Consider the following 23056-nt stretch of genomic DNA (forward strand, 5'->3'; position numbering starts at 1 on the left):
AAATGATTTGCATTTTAATGAGGGAAATAAGTATTTGACCCCTCTGCAAAACATGACTTAGTACTTGGTGGCAAAACCCTTGTTGGCAATCACAGAGGTCAGACGTTTCTTGTAGTTGGCCACCAAGTTTGCACACATCTCAGGAGGGATTTTGTCCCACTCCTCTTTGCAGATCTTCTCCAAGTCAATAAGGTTTCGAGGCTGACGTTTGGCAACTCGAACCTTCAGCTCCCTCCACAGATTTTCTATGGGATTAAGGTCTGGAGACTGGCTAGGCCACTCCAGGACCTTAATGTGCTTCTTCTTGAGCCACTCCTTTGTTGCCTTGGCTGTGTGTTTTGGGTCATTGTCATGCTGGAATACCCATCCACGACCCATTTTCAATGCCCTGGCTGAGGGAAGGAGGTTCTCACCCAAGATTTGACGGTACATGGCCCCGTCCATTGTCCCTTTGCTGCGGTGAAGTTGTCCTGTCCCCTTAGCAGAAAAACACCCCCAAAGCATAATGTTTCCACCTCCATGTTTGACGGTGGGGATGGTGTTCTTGGGGTCATAGGCAGCATTCCTCCTCCTCCAAACACGGCAAGTTGAGTTGATGCCAAAGAGCTCCATTTTGGTCTCATCTGACCATAACACTTTCACCCAGTTGTCCTTTGACTCATTCAGATGTTCATTGGCAAACTTCAGACGGGCTTGTATATGTGCTTTCTTGAGCAGGGGGACCTTGCGGGCGTTGCTGGATTTCAATCCTTCACAGCGTAGTGTGTTACCAATTGTTTTCTTGGTGACTATGGTCCCATCTGCCTTGAGATCATTGACAAGATCCTCCCGTGTAGTTCTGGGCTGATTCCTCACCGTTCTCATGATCATTGCAACTCCACGAGGTGAGATCTTGCATGGAGCCCTAGGCCAAGGGAGATTGACAGTTTTTTTTTTGTTTCTTGTTGTCACCTTCTCACCAAGCTGCTTGGCGATGGTCTTGTAGCCCATTCCAGCCATTTGTAGGTCTACAATCTTGTCCCTGACATCCTTGGAAAGCTCTTTGGTCTTGGCCATGGTGGAGAGTTTGGAATCTGATTGATTGATTGCTTCTGTGGACAGGTGTCTTTTATACAGGTAACACGCTGAGATTAGGAGCACTCCCTTTAAGAGTGTGCTCCTAATCTCAGCTCATTACCTGTATAGAAGACACATTGGAGCCAGAAATCTTTCTGATTGAGAGGGGGCCAAATACTTATTTCCCTCATTAAAATGCAAATCAATTTATAACATTTTTGACATACGTTTTTCCGTATTGTTTTGTTTGTTATTCTGTCTCTCACTGTTCAAATTAACCTACCATTAAAATTATAGACTGATAATTTCTTTGTCAGTGGGCAAACGTACAAAATCAGCAGGGGATCAAATACTTTTTTCCCTCAGTGTATATACTGTACTCTGTACCATCTACTGCATCTTGCTTATGCCGTTCGGCCATCGCTCATTCATATATTTTTAGGTACATATTCTTATTCATTCCTTTATACCTGTGTGTATAAGGTAGTTGTGAAATTGTTAGGTTAGATTACTTGTTAGATATTACTGCATGGTCAGAACTAGAAGCACAAGCATTTCGCTACACTCGCATTAACATCTGCTTACCATGTGTATGTGACAAATAAAATTTGATTTGATTTAGATTTTGAGTATGGCTACAGGGCTTTCCACCTTCTTCCCCATGTGAGTACTACTGTCATTATTCCCTTGACATTAATCATTGGTGATTTTAACACCCTTTATGGGATTTCTTGTGATTACTTCAATGTAACTGGTTGGCACACTACCTACATGTGCAGGGTACAGTTACTGAAGACAACTGTATGACATTACGTTTTGTGCAAACGTGCTTGTCTAGTATCAGCTGGCTGAACTGTGGTGTGTGACTGTGTGATGCCCACCCACAGGACAGACTGTTTTTTCAGCCCTGATGACAAGCTGCTGGTGATGGGGACGTCGGTGAAAAACGACGAGGGCAATAGGAAGCTGGTGTTCTTCGACAGAGCCTCTTTCCAGAAGGTGTATGAGATAGATGTCACCAACATGGTGAGTAACATCCTTTAACTTTGACTGCAACACTAATAATAACTGACCAGAATGGCTACATCGTATCCTAAAGTTTCATTTAAATGTATTGGTTCACAAACATAAACAACCATGGACATAGATAATCAAACATTATTTGGTTGAAGGGACAACATTAATTTGTGTACATTGCAACAGATGCAGTATTGAGGACTTACCTAGAAAGATCCTAGAATTTAATTTCCTCTCAGGATTTGTGGTTTGTCCTTGTGTTCCATCCTAAAACTCTCCTACATCAGTCTAAGCTCTCATTTGGGCAGGAAAGAAGTCTTGTCTGTTTAGATTAAGAGGTTTAAGGTAGTTTCTTTAATCTCCCATTTAACCAGAGCTGAATTATCCCCAGCAGGGATTAGCGCTACAGTACAGACAGTACTGTGACTATACAGGCAGGAGAGGAGAGTTGGCCTGGGGAATACTGGATGCTGCTAAACTCAATTAGTATGGTCTAATACTGTAGGTACTGCTGTACTCAATTAGTAAGGTCTGATACTGTAGGTACTGCTGTACTCAATTAGTAAGGTCTGATACTGTAGATACTTTTGTACTCAATTAATAAGGTCTGTTACTGTAGATACTGCTGTACTCAATAAGGTCTGATACTGTAGGTATTGCTGTACTCAATTAATAAGGTCTGATCCTGTAGATACAGTTGTACTCAATTAGTAAGGTCTGATACTGTAGATACTGCTGTACTCATTTAGTAAGGTCTGATACTGTAGGTACTGCTGTACTCAATTAGTAAGGTCTGATACTGTAGGTACTGCTGTACTCAATTAATAAGGTCTGATACTGTAGATACTGCTGTATTCAATAAGGTCTGATACTGTAGATACTGCTGTACTCAATTAGTAAGGTCTGATACTGTAGATACTGCTGTACTCAATTAGTAAGGTCTGATACTTTAGATACTGCTGTACTCAATAAGGTCTGATACTGTAGATACTGCTGTACTCAATTAGTAAGGTCTGATACTGTAGATACTGCTGTACTCAATTAATAAGGTCTGATACTGTAGATACTGCTGTACTCAATTAGTAAGGTCTGATACTGTAGATACTGCTGTAGTCAATTAGTAAGGTCTGATACTGTAGATACTGCTGTATTCAATAAGGTCTGATACTGTAGATACTGCTGTACTCAATAAGGTCTGATACTGTAGATACTGCTGTACTCAATTAATAAGGTCTGATACTGTAGGTACTGCTGTACTTAATTAGTAAGGTCTGATACTGTAGATACTGCTGTACTCAATTAGTAAGGTCTGATACTGTAGATACTGCTGTACTCAATTAGTAAGGTCTGATACTGTAGATACTGCTGTACTCAATAAGGTCTGATACTGTAGATACTGCTAAACGCTAAACATAATTACTCAGGCCAGAGGGGTATATTACACAGACCAGTACACACAATGCAACAGAACCAGTAGCCACCAGAGGGGCATTCTACAAAGTAGGATCAATGAGTTAGCCAGCTAACTTGCCTAAATATTCTGAAATAACATTCTTTTTTGGAAAGATGAGCTTGAAATGGGCATGCTCTAATTGACTCAACAACCAAAACACATCTAAGTTTAGCGTTTTTAAATGATGCAGAAAATCAATAGTTATTTCAAATCAAATCAAATGTTATTTGTCACTTGCGCCGAATACAACAGGTCACCTTACCGTGAAATGCTTACTAGGTGAATGTTAGCTAAGCATCCTCGCACTTCAATAAATAAAGTTAAGAAAATATTTGCTAAATAAACTAAAGTAAAAAATGTAATAAAAAGTAACACAATAAGATTACGTGACAATAACCAAGCTATATACAGGGGGTACTGGTACTGAGTCAATGTGTGGTGGTACAGGTTAGTCGAGGTAATTTGTACATGTAGGTAGGGGTGAAGTGACCATGCATAGATAATAAACAACGAGTAGCAGCATTGTTAAAACAAAGGGGGGGTCAATGTAAATAGTCCGGGTGGCCATTTGATTAATCGTTCAGCAGTCTTATGGCTTGTGGGTAGAAGCTGTTAAGGAGCCTTTTGGACCTAGACTTGGCGCTCCAGTACCGCTTGCCATGCGGTAGCAGAGAGAACAGTCTTTGACTTGGGTGACTGGAGACTTTCACAGTTTTTTGGGCCTTCCTCTGACACTGCCTAGTATAGAGGTCCTGGGTGGCACGAAGCTTGGCCCCAGTGATGTATAGGTCTGTACGCACTACCTTCTGTAGTCGGATGCCGAGCAGTTGCCGTACCAGGCGATGATGCAACCGGTCAGGATGCTCTTGATGGTGCAGCCGTACAACTGTTTGAGGATCTGAGGACCCATGCCAAATCTTTTCAGTCTCCTGAGGGGGAAAAGGTTTTGTCGTGCCCTCTTCACGACTGTCTTGTTGTGTTTGGACCATAAGAGTTTGTTGGTGATGTGGACACCAAGGAACTTGAAGTTCTCGACCCGCTCCACCACAGCCCATCGATGTTAATGGGGGCCTGTTCGGCCCTCCTTTTCCTGTAGTCCACAATCATCTCCTTTGTGTTGCTCTCACTGAGGGAAAGGTTGTTGTCCTGGCACCACACTGCCAGGTCTCTGACCTCCTCCCTATATGCGGTCTCATCGTTGTCGGTGATCAGGCCTACAACTGTTGTGTCGTCAGCAAACTTAATGATGTTGTTGGAGTCGTGCTTGGCCACGCAGTTGTGGGTGAACAGGGAATACAGGAGGGGCCAAGCACACACCCTTGAGGGGCCCCGGTGTTGAGGATCAGCGTGGCAGATGTGTTGTTGCCTACCCTTACCATCTGGGGGCAGACCGTCAGGAAGTTGGAAGTTCTGGGTTGTTAATTATGGAACAATTGACTAAGGCTTTGTATTACATTGTGTAATTCAAGCCATGCATTTGTGTCTGAACATCATAATTAGCCTACATGTATCATTGTTACATTTCAATAGAAAGCCTTTCATTAAAACATCTAACTTGAGTTATGTGACCAACTGTGCTACTTGTGGATGAGACCAGAATGGTGATGTTCCCCCAACACTATGGTTTGCCAGTAGCATGATCGTCTTTCAGTGCAGGGACAACCGGAAAACCCAGCTCAACCCAGCCAAGCCCATCTAGGAGAAAGAGAAGAGAGGAGAAAAGAGTCAGGAACACGATTTGAAGGCCCAGCCGAGCCAGAAAAGAGGGTAGAAATGTACCCCTATTCTCTGCCTGTCATCTCCATCCAGTGTTGGCAGGAGAGGCACAGTAGATGCTTTTCCAATTGCTTCAGTAAACATTAGATAGAGAATGAAATAGTATAACTAGCTAAATTATTATAGTCCATTCACACACATATTAATGTGCATGTGAAGTAATGTTCTACACAATCTGTCTGCATGTAGAGAACCTACATGCTATGTGTTGCCAAGGCAAAGTGCATGTATCCATAACATAAAATGGAGTAGCAGTTATTTACACCTCTCTAACGCTTCTAGAGATACAGCAGCTGTAGGTGTTCTCCTCACCAACACTCCACTGCAGTGGCTGTCTTGCATTAGCCAATCAAAATAGCTCTCTTCATCTGGCTAAATAGAGGTTCAGATCAGAGGGAGAGGTCTGTCGATAATTGAAACCACACCACCAGCCCATCGTTGGAAATGTTCTCTCTGTTGTCTGTGATGTCATACAGTACAGTATGCACAGCTCATCGTTGGGAGAATGTTCTCTCTGTTGTCTGTGATGTCATACAGTACAGTATGCACAGCTCATCGTTGGGAGAATGTTCTCTCTGTTGTCTGTGATGTCATACAGTACAGTATGCACAGCTCATCGTTGGGAGAATGTTCTCTCTGTTGTCTGTGATGTCATATAGTACAGTATGCACAGCTCATCGTTGGGAGAATATTCTCTCTGTTGTCTGTGATGTCATACAGTACAGTATGCACAGCTCATCGTTGGGAGAAGGTTCTCTCTGTTGTCTGTGATGTCATACAGTACAGTATGCACAGCTCATCCTTGGGAGAATGTTCTCTCTGTTGTCTGTGATGTCATACAGTACAGTATGCACAGCTCATCGTTGGGAGAATGTTCTCTCTGTTGTCTGTGATGTCATACAGTACAGTATGCACAGCTCATCGTTGGGAGAATGTTCTCTCTGTTGTCTGTGATGTCATACAGTACAGTATGCACAGCTCATCATTGGGAGAATGTTCTCTCTGTTGTCTGTGATGTCATTCAGTACAGTATGCACAGTGCAGCTCTTTTTCTCCCTCCCCTCTTCCACCTCAATCCCTTTCCATCGCTCCTTTTGGCTATCTGAATACAGAGACTAACCTGTACCCCCGCACATTGACTCGGTACCGGTACCCCCTGTATATAGCCTCGTTATTGTAATGTGCATTTCTTGTGTTACTTTTTGATTGATTCGATTGTTTTTTTTTACTTTAGTTTATTTAGTAAATATTTTCTTGATCTGTATTGTTGGTTAAGGGCTTGTAAGTAAGTGTTTCACAGTAAGGTCTACACCTGTTGTATTCGACGCATGTGGCAAATACAATTTGATTTGATTTGTCTCCCTTCCTCTCTCTATCTCCATCTCTACTGTCTCTGTCGGCCAGGGGATTTAGCAGAGTGTATTTGTAGTCATAACAGTGAGGTCTGATGGAGGCTAATAGCTTCTAACTCAGTATCCCTCTGGTCCAGGCCTGACAGCCAGGTTCGGCTATCCTCTCCTTGGGGTTACAGCGGCCATGTTGCACCCTGCTTGCTCTGCCTCTCTCCTCTTCCAGCCGGCTGCCATCACCTCTCCCTCTCCTGTCTGACAGCAGGCCTGGCACAGCCTACAGAGAGAGACACACCTCTAAGTGCATGTACCCATGTATATTTAGTACCTTCCCCATCCCAAACCAGTTAAGCAGAGCTAGGTAGTAAAGTTAATTTTGGGGGGTTGGGGGGTGCACTCAGGGGACCTGACGAATGAGCAATTTACTGTGTTTACACTAGCCGTCCCGCTCTGAGATGGGTTAAGAATTTAAGTGCTGTCTTTATGAAGTGGTGTACCATACAGTCGAGTGAAAGGCAAGGTAACTAAACAGTCTGCATAAACCCAGACCTGGGCCATAGGCCGTGCTAAGGAACGGAGGATTTTTTTATCCTGGATAAGGTAAATACTCCATCCACTCTTAACTTCTCTGTCTATCACAGGAGGCCATGAACCAGGTGACAACTCACAGACTCACTCCCACTGAGGTACAGTGGGAAATATCTCAGAGAAATACCTCTCAGTGAGAGTACTAGTGGATGTAGCAGTCCTGGAAATCCTACAGTAGATTGCCCTGGGGAGAAATGGAAAAGACCTAGATAAGTTGTGTTTAGTTGTGTTGTGTGTCCCTGCCTCACATTCCCATAGTGTGTCTGTGTGTTGATGTTTGTACTTTACACTTCACTTCTCACGCGTGGTGAAACAGAAGCCTGCCTCTCCCTCTCCTTCTTTCTTTGATGGAGAGATTTAGGCCTTCATCTTTAGAGGGAGGAGGAGGGTGAAAGGTGGGACAGGGACAAGTGGGCTATGGTTCTCCACTTTGTGGGTCAGTACACTGCTCCTCCACAATGGCCTATTTGGAGTTCATTCTGATGTTGGTTATGGGGTGCTAAGGCAAACTCACATTTTAATTGAGATTTCCCCCTTTAGTTATACCTGTGGTCCTTTCTCCCTTCTGTTTCTGCCGGGCCACCATTTATCTCTCTAAGGTCAACAGCAATACCCTTGTTAACCCTTGTTAAAATTAACACACTGGCAGCTAACCAGGGGCCAGGAAGTCCTTTCTGAAGATCAAAAACATGCTCAGTTTGACTAACCAAAATCTAACCAATTAGTTTCTCTTCATCAGCCACACATTGATAGATGCTATCCACTACATGTTCTCTTTTCAGACAGGAGGCAGCGAAAGAATGCTATTGAATAGCTGATTAAAGAGCCTCTCTCATCTCCTTCATGGTGTGATGTAGTGGAGTAGGAGTGTAAACAGTGTATTCCCCACACTATAAACACACTATAAACACATGGCTCTGAATATCCACATTGGAACCCTACTGCTAGGTCGCCTGGGTGAGGCTACTGCATAGCTCTGCTGGCCTGGGCTATACTTGACTGGGCTAAGTCAGTTGGGTTGGAACAGACTGGACTGTTGTTCTACTTGGTTATTGCCTGTGTTAGGCTACTGGGTCAAGTCTCTGAGCTCAACTGGAGTGTAATGGAAATCCTCATGTGATGTAAATGAAATGATCTATAATCTCCAAGCTGATAGGATAGATTACCTAAAGACCCTGTCCTGTTTGGGAGCGTTTTCTTGATCTTTCTAAATCATCAATTACTCCACCACATGGTCAGTGGGGCAGATTAACCCCTATATGTCCGGTACACTTACTCACCCGGCACACACACAGCTGCTGGTGGTGCTTGCAGTGGGTGGGGGTGTTTGGCTGACTGTTTACATAAGTGCATGATGTGCCTATGCATTGTGTAAGTATGTGCATTTATAAGGGTGTTTTGTGTTGCTGTGTGTGGGGGGTTCCCCCTTACCACTGGGAGCCTGGTGGGAGGCTGAACAGCTGCGCGTTAAGCAGCTTTGACACTGTCACAAACCCTCCCCACAGCACAGCACCCTTAGTCCTGCCCTTCCCCATCCTGTCCCACCCGTAGAGCCAGGGCACGCCATGCCACAGCTACACCACTCTCTCTCTGGCAAACACACCTCACGCAAAAAAACACCACACTGCTACACATGTACATACAATCACTCCCTCCAACCACACGTTGTCAAACTGGGATTAACTAGGGTCTTCCAATCCACACTAATACTCCATCCATGCCCACTGCTTGTAATGCTCCCTATAGCTTGTAATACTGCCCACTGCTTGTAATACTGCCCACAGCTTGCAATACTACCCACAGCTTGTAATACTGCCCACAGCTTGTAATACTGCCCACAGCTTGTAATACTGCCCACTTTTTGTAATGCTCCCTACAGCCTGTAATACTGTGCACAGCTTGTAATACTGCCCACTTTAAAAATATATATATACTGCTCAAAAAAATAAAGGGAACACTACAATAACACATCCTAGATCTGAATGAATGAAATAATCTTATTAAATACTTTTTTCTTTACATAGTTGAATGTGCTGACAACAAAATCACACAAAAATAATCAATGGAAATCCAATTTATCAACCCATGGAGGTCTGGATTTGGAGTCACACTCAAAATTAAAGTGGAAAACCACACTACAGGCTGATCCAACTTTGATGTAATGTCCTTAAAACAAGTCAAAATGAGGCTCAGTATGTGTGTGGCCTCCACATGCCAGTATGACCTCCCTAACAACGCCTGGGCATGCTCCTGATGAGGTGGCGGATGGTCTCCTGAGGGATCTCCTCCCAGACCTGGACTAAAGCATCCGCCAACTCCTGGACAGTCTGTGGTGCAACGTGGCGTTGGTGGATGGAGCGAGACATGATGTCCCAGATGTGCTCAATTGGATTCAGGTCTGGGGAACGGTCGGGCCAGTCCATAGCATCAATGCCTTCCTCTTGCAGGAACTGCTGACACACTCCAGCCACATGAGGTCTAGCATTGTCTTGCATTAGGAGGAACCCAGGGCCAACCGCACCAGCATATGGTCTCACAAGGGGTCTGAGGATCTCATCTCGGTACCTAATGGCAGTCAGGCTACCTCTGGCGAGCACATGGAGGGCTGTGCGGCCCTCCAAAGAAATGCCACCCCACACCATGACTGACCCACTGCCAAACCGGTCATGTTGGAGGATGTTGCAGGCAGCAGAATGTTCTCCACGGCGTCTCCAGACTCTGTCACGTCTGTCACATGTGCTCAGCGTGAACCTGCTTTCATCTGTGAAGAGCACAGGGTGCCAGTGGCGAATTTGCCAATCTTGGTGTTCTCTGGCAAATGCCAAACGTCCTGCACGGTGTTGGGCTGTAAGCACAACCCCCACCTGTGGACGTCGGGCCCTCATACCACCCTCATGGAGTCTGTTTCTGACCATTTGAGCAGACACATGCACATTTGTGGCCTGCTGGAGGTCATTTTGCAGGGCTCTGGCAGTGCTCCTCCTGCTCCTCCTTGCACAAAGGCGGAGGTAGCGGTCCTGCTGCTGGGTTGTTGCCCTCTTACAGCCTCCTCCACGTCTCCTGATGTACTGGCCTGTCTCCTGGTAGCGCCTCCATGCTCTGGACACTACGCTGACAGACACAGCAAACCTTCTTGCCACAGCTCGCATTGATGTGACATCCTGGATGAGCTGCACTACCTGAGCCACTTGTGTGGGTTGTAGACTGTCTCATGCTACCACTAGAGTGAAAGCACCGCCAGCATTCAAAAGTGACCAAAACATCAGCCAGGAAGCATAGGAACTGAGAAGTGGTCTGTGGTCCCCACCTGCAGAACCATTCCTTTATTGGGGGTGTCTTGCTAATTGCCTATAATTTCCACCTGTTGTCTATTCCATTTGCACAAGTAGGCCAGTTGAGAACAAGTTCTCATTCACAACTGCGACCTGGCCAAGATAAAGCAAAGCAGTGAGACAAAAAAGTTACATGTGGGATAAACAAATGTACAGTCAATTACACAATAGAAAAATCTATATACAAATGGAGTAAGGAGGTTAGGCAATAAATAAGCCATAGTAGCGAAGTAATTACAATTTAGAAAATTAACACTGGATTGATAGATGTGCAGATGAAGATGTGCAAGTAGAAACACTGGTGTGCAAAAAAAGTAAATAAAAACAATATGGGGATGAGATAGGTAGTTGGATGGGCTATTTACAGATGGGCTGTGTACAGCTGCAGCGATCGGTAAGCTGATCAGATAGCAGATGCTTAAATTTAGTGAGGGAGATATAAGTCTCCAACTTCAGCGATTTTTGTAATTCGTTCCAGTCATTGGCAGCAGAGAACTGGAAGGAAAGGCAGCCAAAGGAGGTGTTGGCTTGGGGGATGACCAGAGAGATATTCAGTTGAAGTCGGAAGTTTACATACACCTTAGCCAAATACATTTAAACTCAGTTTTTCACAATTCCTGACATTTAATCCTAGTAAAAAAATCCCTGTCTTAGGTTAGTTAGGATCACCACTTTATTTTAAGAATGTGAAATGTCAGAATAATAGCAGAGAGAATAATTTTTCAGCTTTTATTTCCTTAAATTAGTCAAACTGGGGTTAATTACTATTTGGTAGCACTGCCTTTAAATTGTTTCACTTGGGTCAAACATTTCAGGTAGCCTTCCACAAGCTTCCCACAATAAGTTGGGTGAATTTTGGCCCATTCCTCCTGACAGAGCTGGTGTAACTGAGTCAGGTTTGTAGGCCTCCTTGCTCGCAAACGCTTTTTCAGTTCGGCCCACAAATGTTATATAGGATTAAGGTCAGGGCTTTGTGATGGCCACCCCAATACCTTGACTTTGTTGTCCTTAAGCCATTTTGCCACAACTTTGGAAGTATGCTTGGGGTCATTGTCGATTTGGAAGACCCATTTGTGACCAAGCTTTAACTTCCTGACTGATGTCTTGAGATGTTGCTTTAATATATCCACATAATTTTCTTTCATCATGATGCCATCTATTTTGTGAAGTGCACCAGTCCCTCCTGCAGCAACGCACACCCACAACATGATGCTGCCAGCCCCGTACTTCACGGTTGGGATGGTGTTCTTTGGCTTGCAGGCCTCCGCCTTTTTCCTCCAAACACAACAATGGTCATTATGGCCAAACAGTTCTATTTTTGTTTCATCAGACCAGAGGACATTTCTCCAAAAAGTACGATCTTTGTTCCCATGTGCAGTTGCAAACCGTGGTCTGGCTTTTTTATGGCGGTCTTGTAGCGGTGGCTTCTTCCTTGCTGAGCGGCCTTTCAGGTTATGTCGATATAGGACTCGTTTTACTGTGGATATAGATACTTTTGTACCTGTTTCCTCCAGCATCTTCACATGGTTCTTTGCTGTTGTTCTGGGATTGATTTGCACTTTTCGCGCCACAGTACATTCATCTCTAGGAGACAGAACTCGTCTCCTTCCTGAGCGGTATGACGGCTGCGTGGTCCCATGGTGTTTATATTTGCGTACTATTGTTTGTACAGATGAACGTGGTAGCTTCAGACGTTTGTAAATTGCTCCCAAGGATGAACCGGACTTGTGGAGGTCTACAATTGTTTATCTGAGGTCTTGGCTGATTTCTTTTGATTTTCCCATGATGTCAAGCAGAGAGGCAGTGAGTTTGAAGGTAGGCCATGAAATACATCCACAGGTACACCTCCAATTGACTCAAATGATGTCAATTAACCTATCAGAAGCTTCTAAAGCCATGACATCATTTTCTGGAATTTTCAAAGCTGTTTAAAGGCACAGTCAACTTAGTGTATGTAAACTTCTCACCCACTGGAATTACATTGTGATACAGTGAATTATAAGTGAAATAATCTGTCTGTAAACAATTGTTGGAAAAATTACTTGTGTCATACACAAAGTAGATGGCCTAACCGACTTGCCAAAACTATAGTTTGTTAACAAGAAAATTGTGTAATGGTTGAAAAACAAGTTTTATTGACTCCAACCTAAGTGTATGTAAACTTCCGACTTCAACTGTACCTGCTGGACCACATGCTACAGGTGGATGTTGTTATGGTGACCAGTGAGCTGAGATAAGGCGGAGCTTTACCTAGCAAAGACTTATAGATGACCTGGAGCCAGTGGGTCTGGCGACGAATATGTAGCGAGGGCCAGCCGATGAGAGCATTTAGGTCGTAGTGGTGGGTGGTATATGGGGCTTTGGTGACAAATCAGATGGCACTGTGATAGACTGCATCCAGTTTTCTGAGTAGAGTGTTGGAAGCTATTTTGTAAATGACATCGTCGAAGTTGAGGATCGGTAGGATAGGCAGATTTACGAGGGTATGTTTGGCAGCCTGAGTGAAAGAGGCTTTGTTGCGAAATAGGAAGCCGATTCTAGATATAATTTTGGATTGTAGATGCTTAATATAAGTTTGGAAGGAGAGTTTACAGTCTAACCAGACACCTAGGTATTTGTAGTTATTCTAAGTCAGATCCATCCAGAGTGGTGATGCTAGTCAGGTGGGCAGGTGCGGGCAGCGATTGGTTGAAGAGCATGCATTTAGTTTTACTAGCATTTAAGAGCAGTTGGAGGCCACAGAAGGAGTGTTGTATGGCATTGAAGCTCGTTTGGAGGTTTGTTAACACAGTGTCCAAAGAAGTCCCAGCTGTATACAGAATAGTGTCGTCTGCGTAGAGGTGGATCAAGGAATCACCAGCAGCAAGAGCGACATCGTTTATATATACAGAGAAAAGAGTTGGCCCGAGAATTGAACCCTGTGGCACCCCCATAGAGACTGCCAGAGGTCCGGACAACAGGCCATCCGATTTGACACACTGAACTCTATCTGAGAAGTAGTTGGTGAACCAGGCGAGGCAGTCATTTGAGAAACCAAGGCTGTTGAGTCTGCCTGTAAGAATACGGTGATTGACAGAGTTGAAAGCCTTGGCCAGGTCGATGTAGACGGCTGCACAGTACTGTCTTTTATCGATGGCGGTTATGATATTGTTTAGTACCTTGAGCGTGGCTGAGGTACACCCATGACCAGCTCGGAAACCGGATTGCACAGCGGAGAAGAAACGGTGGGATTCGAAATGGTCAGTGATCTGTTTGTTAACCTCTATGGGCTAGGTGGGACGCAAGCGTCCCACCCGTGGTGCACTCCATCAACAGCAGGTGCATTTCAAGAGCGGCAAATTTGAATCCAAATAAATGTCAAAATTCAAATTTTTCAAACATACAACTATTTTACACCCTTTGAAAGATAAACATCTCCTTAATCTAACCACGTTTTACGATTTCAAAAAGTTTTTACGGCGAAAGCATACATTTAGAGTATGTTAGGACAGTACATTTACAAGAGTTGTGTGTAATGTTGTGCCAATTCAAAGACAGGCGTCACCAAAACCATAAAATCAGCTAAAATTATGCACTAACCTTTTACAATCTCCAACAGATGACACTCCTAGGACATTGTGTTAGACAATGCATGCATTTTTAGTTCTATCAAGTTCATATTTATATCCAAAAACAGCGTTTTACTGTGGCGTTGATGTTCAGGAAATCGTTTCCCTCCAATAACCGGCATTCAAGTCAGCACCACAAATTAAATAATTAAAATTAGAAAACATTGGTCAAATATTATATTGTCATTTAAAGAATTATAGATTTACATCTCTTGAACGCAATCAACTTGCCAGATTTAAAAATAACCTTACTGGGAAATCACACTTTGCAATAATCTGAGCACTGCGCCCAGAAAAATACGCGTTGCGATACAGACTAGCCGCCATGTTGGGGAGATCTAAAATCGAAAATACTATGTAAATAATCCATTACCTTTGATTCTCTTCATCAGATGTCACTTCCAGGTATCACAGGTCCATAACGAATGTAGTTTTGTTCAAAAAAGCTCATCATTTATGTCCAAAAATCTCCGTCTTGTTAGCACATGATCTAAGCCCGCCGGACTTCACTTCATGAACGAGGGGAAAAATTATATTTACGTTCGTTCAAACATGTCAAACGTTGTATAGCATAAATCATTAGGGCCTTTTTTAACCAGAACATGAATAATATTCAAGGTGGACGAATGCATTCTCTTTTATAACGTATTGGAACGAGGGTACCCAACATGAACTCGCGCGCCAGGTGTCTAATGGGCCATCATCGTTCCATGGCTCTTGTTCGGTCAGATCTCCCTCCAGAAGACTCAAAACACTTTGTAAAGGCTGGTGACATCTAGTGGAAGCAATAGGAAGTGCCAAAATATTCCTCAGCCCCTGTGTTTTTCAATGGCATAGGTTTAAAGGTAATACAACACATCAGGTATCCACTTCCTGTCAGAAAATGTCTCAGGGTTTTGCCTGCCAAATGAGTTCTGTTATACTCACAGACACCATTCAAACAGTTTTAGAAACTTTAGGGTGTTTTCTATCCATATATAATAAGTATATGCATATTCTAGTTACTGGGTAGGATTAGTAACCAGATTAAATCGGGTACATTTTTTTATCCAGCCGTGCAAATACTGCCCCCTAGCCCCAACAGGTTAACTTGGCTTTCGAAGACTTTAGAAAGGCAGGGCAGGATGGATATAGGTCTGTAACTATTTAGGTCTAGAGTGTCACCCCCTTTGAAGAGGGGGATGACCGAGGCAGCTTTCCAATCTTCTTGTAATACTGCCCACTTCTTGAAATACTGCCCACTGCTTGTAATTCTGCCCACAGCTTGTAATTCTGCCCACAGCTTGTAATACTGCCCACAGCTTGTAATACTGCCCACTTCTTGTAATACTGCCCACTTCTTGTAATACTGCCCACTACTTGTAATACTGCTCACTGCTTGTAATTCTCCCTACAGCTTGCAATACTGCCCACTGCTTGTAATACTGCCCACAGCTTGTAATACTACCCACAGCTTGTAATACTGCCGACTGCTTATAATGCTCCCTACAGCTTGTAATACTGCCCACTGCTTGTAATGCTCCCTACAGCTTGTAATACTGCTTGTAATACTACCTACTGTGCCCAGCATCAGTCATAAACCTTTTTCATTATGTGTGGGATTATTGCATCCTCTTCCATTCCTACATTAGGCCTCTTTGTTAAAGAGGATCTTAGAGAGACGGAGAGAGCACAACAAGCCTGAGTGAGAAGACTGCTGTACATTCAGAAACATCCAACATCCAGCCACTAATGTGCTACCTGCCACACATCTGCTTATCATCGCTCAGAATTTCCACCTATAAACTGGAAGTCTTGCACAAAAATAGTGCACACGTGCACTCTCAAGTGCTTCATCACTGCTAAACACACACACACACTTGCGCGTGCACACACACCACACACACTCTGGATGAGCGAGGTCACATTTGCCCTTGGCAGCAAGCCATCTGTCACACACAGACTGAGGGATCCAGGCCCCGTCCTGACGACCAAATATAGTCAACTAATGCAGAGACCACTCCGACTGATAAAAACCTGCCCGCGTCCCAGTCTACATCTACAGTCTACCGCGGTCAATAGCACAAACTACTACCACAATGTATCCGCTCCATCGCTACGAATCATTTGAATCTCATGTTAAGATGAAATGTTCAGTATGTCTCTGTATAGCTCATCTCCTGTCTCTGTTTCTCTGTGTCTCTCTCAGGGTGTGGTGCGCTGTCTCTGGCATCCCAAGCTGAATCAGATTATGGTGGGGACTGGAATCGGATTGGCTAAATTCTATTATGACTCTGTCAAGAGTCACAGGTACACTGAGCTGAGAATGTTTACCTTTGTAGTGGCTGGGACGACAGCTGTTATTTTTTTTTATGGCATGTTTTTAGCTGTCCTGTACATCGTCAGTCTTTTTCTCACTTCACTGTACAAACTCCCAGCGAGAAACAATTGTGTGTATATTTGATAATGGGCCTGAAGTGGGTTGTCTAGACTCCATCCTGTTAGGAGCAGAGCAGAAGAGACTTTCTTGTGGTCCATCTCTAACCTACAGGCAGCCATGTTTGAGAATGGTGTATAAAGCTAACCTTGTCTCTCACAGAATGAAATATGAACTGTGTGGCGTCGCTAACTCTCTGTGTGCAGGGGGGCTAAGCTGTGTGTGGTGAAGAGCAAGATGAAAGAGAGACACTGACGCAAGAACACATCATCACACGTAAGTACCTCAACACACACACAGTCACACACACAATAGGGCTGGGCAGTATACCGTATTTGACGATATACCAGTATTGATGCATGGACCCGTTTGGGTTTTTACTTTACCTTATATAACATTATTTGAATGTTTGGTTTGTTAAATGTGATACGCTGTGTGTAACTTCCATATTTATAGTTACCTTCGCTACTTGAGTCATCTCTCCTCTCTCTCTCAAGAGAGAGAGCCCTGCCCCATGTCACTCAAGGAGCGCGTTTGTTGTTCCTCCAGTCTCTCCCTGGTCAATGCAGCACATGCAACAATGTTGACATCAACGATGCTATTTTCACTTTGCGTCTTAATCAAAATCCACTAGCATTCTATAATTACACTATTAGTTTGTGTTTCTTACATCTGCAAAAAGCTAATTTGTATTTTCTTAGCTAGTTGGGCCTAAATCATCTTAGCCGCTAATGCTAATTGCTAGCTAGCTCAAAAAGCTCTGAGTCAGAGCAAACGTAACTAGCTATACAGCCTGATAATACCAGTGATGGTGTAGACCTACATCTGCATGCTTTTTTTGTGCAACAGTATCTTCTAAATCAAAGAGGAATAAGCAAAGCCCTAGGAAACACTTGTCAACACTTTGGTTCCTACCCTGTCACAATAACACCTTCCTGGCATTTTAATTTGCTGTCATGTCAAACACTGTATTCAAAGCGCCCACTGTTATATTCTAACTGTAGAATTAGAATAATCATTATATTTCCATGATTCCAACAGTTCACCCAAGTGTTTTACTCTAAATCACAAGTCAAATCGTAATTGCAACATTTTGGTTAAAAATAAACCTAGATTGTTTGCCTAATATTTTGCCGATATCGCCCAGCCCTGACACACACACACACACACACACAGACAGACAGACAGACAGACAGACAGACAGACAGACAGACAGACAGACAGACAGACAGACAGACAGACAGACAGACAGACAGACAGACAGACAGACAGACAGACAGACAGTATCAGCCACAAACATGCTAGCAGTATCACACAACACTCACTCTCTCACACACACACAGCTTTCAGAGGTGACATCAGGCAGTGTTCAGTCAGTGTTGACACAGTTCAGGCCCATTAGCTGATGGTGACCGTGAGTGAACAGACGGCCACAGGGCATGATGCCACGCGTCAACCACCAGGGCTCCAGTCACGCCAGGGACAGCCACCTCTCCCACCTCAGGCAGCGTGATACCCCCCGCTTACACACACACTCCCATATCATACTCCCACTCACCCCTCTCCTAAATCAACACCCCCCCTTCCCTACAACCCACCACATTTGACCAGTCTTTAACCCAGACAGTCTGTCATTTCCACACAAATCACTGCTGCACTATGCATGGACGATGCGTGGCTCTCATCTGTCAGCCTTGTATATCTCTCACTGAGGTATGAACAGGAATAGGAGGACCAGACACCTGGCTGAGCCGTGATTGACTAATAGAGAAACACAGCTTATTGTTTAGGCGACAGAACCCTTTTTAATATCCATCATGTGATTTCATCGCCACGCTGACAGGCAGTAAGAGTAAAGGTCATGGTCGCTGAGTGACAAACCTGTGCCCTAGCGCTGGAAAATTAGAAGGAAGAGGAAGCGTGGTGATGGCCCATTGAGAAAAGAGTGGGGATCTGTTAACAGTAACCTTTTTGTTTAATGTAGCGTGGAGGAGAAGAATTAACACTGAGCAGTGACAACAGGAGCTCCTGAATGGAAAATCACTTAATCTAGCCCTACACTAAGTGTGTCTGTAACCCTTGAGGAAACACACACACACACACACACACACACACACACACACACACACACACACACACACACACACACACACACACACACACACACACACACACACACACACACACACACACACACACACACACACACACACACACACAGTGTTACTCAGATATACACGCATACGTATAATGTTGGGGACACGCACAGACACACAAAACGTGGATGTGTAAATATAAACCTGGAAGTGATAATGACCCTGTTGGGGTCCAACATGGCAGAAAGAGTACACTGAGAGGACATGGACCTCGCCAGTGGCCACTTGGTGTGTTTGAGTGTAATGCTTTGCTTTCCAGTATGACCTGTTGACATGTTTGTTAGTCTATGTGTTTTGTATTTGTTCCCTCTATCCCTCACGTTCTTTCTCTCTCTCTCTCTCTCTCTCTCTCTCTCTCTCTCTCTCTCTCTCTCTCTCTCTCTCTCTCTCTCTCTCTCTCTCTCTCTCTCTCTCTCTCTTCACAATGCAACCCCTTTTGGGTTCCCCTACTAACACATTTGGTGATTGTCTTATTTACCTAACTGCTGAGCCACTGCTGCCCCAAGGACCTCTGTGGACTCCTATGCTCACTGTATGTACAGTCTATCACACACACAAACACTCTGCCTGACCCTCAGTCAATAAGCTGAGGTGCTGTACATTTCCTGACTAAATGGCTGCCAGCTGTCAGTTTAGCTGTGATGCTTTGAGAGAAGTTTGCAGCCCAGCTGTTCTCTTGAATGCTCACATATTCCCTTCCTCACTATTATATGAGAGAGAGAGAGAGAGAGAGAGAGAGAGAGAGAGAGAGAGAGAGAGAGAGAGAGAGAGAGAGAGAGAGAGAGAGAGAGAGAGAGACTTATTGGATAATTCACTGTAATTTCTTTATCATCCTGATTTAAACTACTCTTAAAAGTGTTGTGTAATGTTTGAGGGGTTGGCTGGGTGCTAGGGATGAATATTTCCCCAAAAATTGACCAAGTTTCAATACCCGGTAATAATTCATATTTATCCCGGGAAATACCCGTAAGTGCCCATTTTAAACCAACATATGGTCACTATGCCAATGTTCTCCCGAAATAAGAGGATCGCTGCTATGTAAAGATTTCAGAGCAAAGTAAACGGATATTTAGTAATGAGGGAGTAGGCTAACTATCTTTGATCTCCAATTACATTGTGAATTGCAAAACAGGCCATTCATAAAAAAATGTCAAATGACCAAAGTTGCTAACCTTGCTAGATAACCTCCTTCAACAAAAGACAGAATACCTCCTACATTTGTCTAAATTGAGTTGATGATCATACAGACAGCAGATCAGCTCATTAATAACGGGGAGATGAAGAGTGGAAATAGTTTAAATATCAAGGTATCTTAATGGGGACCAACTCTGTTTAAAAAATATCCATACTAAATCTACTGTCAAAAGTTATATTTAGTCTCAATAGTTAGATCTACTCTCAATAGTTAGATCTACTCTCAATAAATCTACTCTCAATAGTTAGATATACTCTCAATAGTTATATTTTTTTATTTAACTAGGCAAGTCAGTTAATAACAAATTCTTATTTACAATGACGGCCTAGGAACAGTGGGTTAACTGCCTAGTTCAGGGACAAAATGACAGATTTTTACCTTGTCAGCTCAGAGATTCAATCTAGCAATGTTTCGGTGACTGGCCCAACACTCTAACCACTAGGCTACCTGCCGCCTAGGGAAAGGGGGATACCTAGTCAGTTGAATACAACTGAATGTATTCAACTCAAATCAGAGTGTTATGGGGGCTGCCTTAATCGACATCCTCATCTTCGGCGCCCAGGGAACAGTGGGTTAACTACCTTGCTCAGGGCTACTCTCAATAGCTATATCTACTCTCAATAGTTATAGCTACATCTACTCTCAATATGTAACGGCTGTCGTAGAGAGGGGACCAAAGCGCAGCGTGTTGATTGCTCATGATGAATATTTATTTTAACTCAGAACACTAAAGAAAAAATAACGAGAAAACAAAAGCGCACAGTTCTGTCAGGTACATAAACTAAACAGAAGACAACTACCCACAAACACAGGTGGGAAGAAAAACCTACTTAAGTATGATCTCCAATTAGAGACAATGAGGACCAGCTGCCTCTAATTGGAGATCCTCCCAAAAAAACACAACATAGAAATAGCATAATTTGCAAATAAATTAATTCAAAATCCTACAATGTGATTTTCTGGATTTTTTTTTCTAATTTTGTCTGTCATAGTTGACGTGTACCTATGATGAAAATTACAGGCCTCTCTCATCTTTTTAAGTGGGAGAACTTGCACAATTGGTGGCTGACTAAATACTTTTTTGCCCCACTGTAGGTAGAGTTATTAAAGTGACAATGCATATATAATAACAGAGAGTAGCAGCAGCGTAGAAGGGGGGCAATGCAAATAGTCTGGGTAGCCATTTGATTAGCTGTTCATGAGTCTTATGGCTTGGTGGTAGAAACTGTTAAGAAGCCTCTTGGACCTAGACTAAGTGCTCCAGTACCGCTTTCCATGCAGTAGCAGAGAGAACAGTCTATGACTAGGGTGGCTGGAGTCTGACAATTTTTAGGGCCTTCCTCTGACACCGCCTGGTATAGAGGTCCTGGATGGCAGGAAGTTTGCCCACGGTGATGTACTGGGCCATACGCACTACCCTCTGTAGTGCCTTGCGGTCAGAGGTCGAGCAGTTGCCATACCAAACAGTGATGCAACCAGTCAGGATGCTCTCGATGGTGCAGTTATAAAACCTTTTGAGGATCTGAGGACCCATGCCAAGTCTCCTGAGAGGGAATAGGTTTTGTCGTGCCCTCTTCACATCTGTCTTGGTGTGGTTGGACCATGTTAGTTTGTTGGTGATGTGGACGCCAAGGAACTTGATGCTCTCAACCTACTCCATTACAGCCCCGTCGGTGAGAATGGGGGCGTGCTCAGTCCTCCTTTTCCTGTAGTCCACAATCATCTCCTTTGTCTTGATCACGTTGAGGGAGAGGTTGTTGTCCTTGCACCACATGGTCAGGTCTCTGACATCGTCCCTATAGGCTGTCTCATCATTGTCGGTGATCAGGCCTACTACTGTTACGTCATCAGCAAACTTAATGATGCTGTTGGAGTCATGCCTTGCCATGCAGTCATGAGTGAACAGGGAGTACAGGAGGGGACTGAGCACGCACCCCTGAGGGGCCCCCGTGTTGAGGATCAGCGTGGCGGATGTGTTGTTACCTACCCTTACCACCTGGGGGTGGCCCGTCAGGAAGTCCAGGATCCAGTTGTTTAGTCCCAGGGTCCTTAGCTTAGTGATAAGCTTTGAGGGCACTATGGTGTTGAACGCTGAGTAGTCAATGAATAGCATTCTCACATAGGTGTTCCTTTTGTCCAGGTGGGAAAGGGCAGTGTGGAGTGCAATAGAAATTGCATCATCTGTGGATCTGTTGGTACGGTATGCAAATTGGAGTGGGTCTAGGGTTTCTGGGATGATGGTGTTGATGTGAGCCATGACCAGCCTTTCAAAGCATTTCATGGCTACAGACGTGAGTGCTATGGGTCGGTAGTCATTTAGGCAGGTTATATGGGCAGCAAGTACGAGACAGCGCAGAGAAGCGTAAGAATTGTTATAGAGGTATTTTGTCATGCATAGGCAAGAGATGTGATTTGTTAATGCAACCTATCGATAATAAAGTTAGGAATTTTCATGCGAGACAGGAGTCAGGATTTAGGGTTTCGGTCGGATTTGGACTGATATGAAAATAGCCTAGGCTCTAGATCAGGAGAAGATCTACTCATTAAGACTGCATGTCTGTGACAGAGATGCCTATGTAGTGAATTGTGCATATGCCTATGAAATTTGTGACATAATGACAGCTCAAAGAGGCACACGTTATTTTATAGGCTATACTGTAGCAGTTTATTAGGGTAGTAGGGTTTATGGGTTTATTAACCGCATTCTGGTCACGACTCGCCTGTGCAGTCCGGCAGTGTCAATTATGTGTGTGCTTTGAATTCAGGGTGACTTTGTGTGAAGTAAATACGCTAGGCTAACAGCTTCCATGTGACAACCTGTTTGGATAATGTGCTATTTAATTTTTTGCTAATCTGCTGCTGTGCATATTGGGTATTTTATGGAATTGCATTAGTGCGATATTGGGGATAATTGGATTTTGAATGGGAATCAATAGTTTGGTCCCCACAAGGATAGTGTGAGTGTGGCAGTCCATATTTTAACAAAACATAAATACTCTTACGACAATGAGTACATTTTTCCTAACATGCTCATGTGTGTATGTTTTGGAGCAGGAGGAATGTTTTTCCTTGTTTGTCATTAAATCACAGCTCACAGATCACTGCACCTG

General features: G+C 43.8%; 1 pseudogene; it reads left to right on the plus strand.

Moving 5' to 3' along the window:
* LOC106568246 (WD repeat-containing protein 70-like) overlaps nt 1–23056 on the plus strand; it is an 85137-nt pseudogene that overhangs the window by 59404 nt on the left and 2677 nt on the right.

The sequence above is a fragment of the Salmo salar genome, chromosome ssa13, assembly GCF_905237065.1.
Source record: "Salmo salar chromosome ssa13, Ssal_v3.1, whole genome shotgun sequence".
In the NCBI taxonomy this organism is placed as follows: Eukaryota; Metazoa; Chordata; class Actinopteri; order Salmoniformes; family Salmonidae; genus Salmo; species Salmo salar.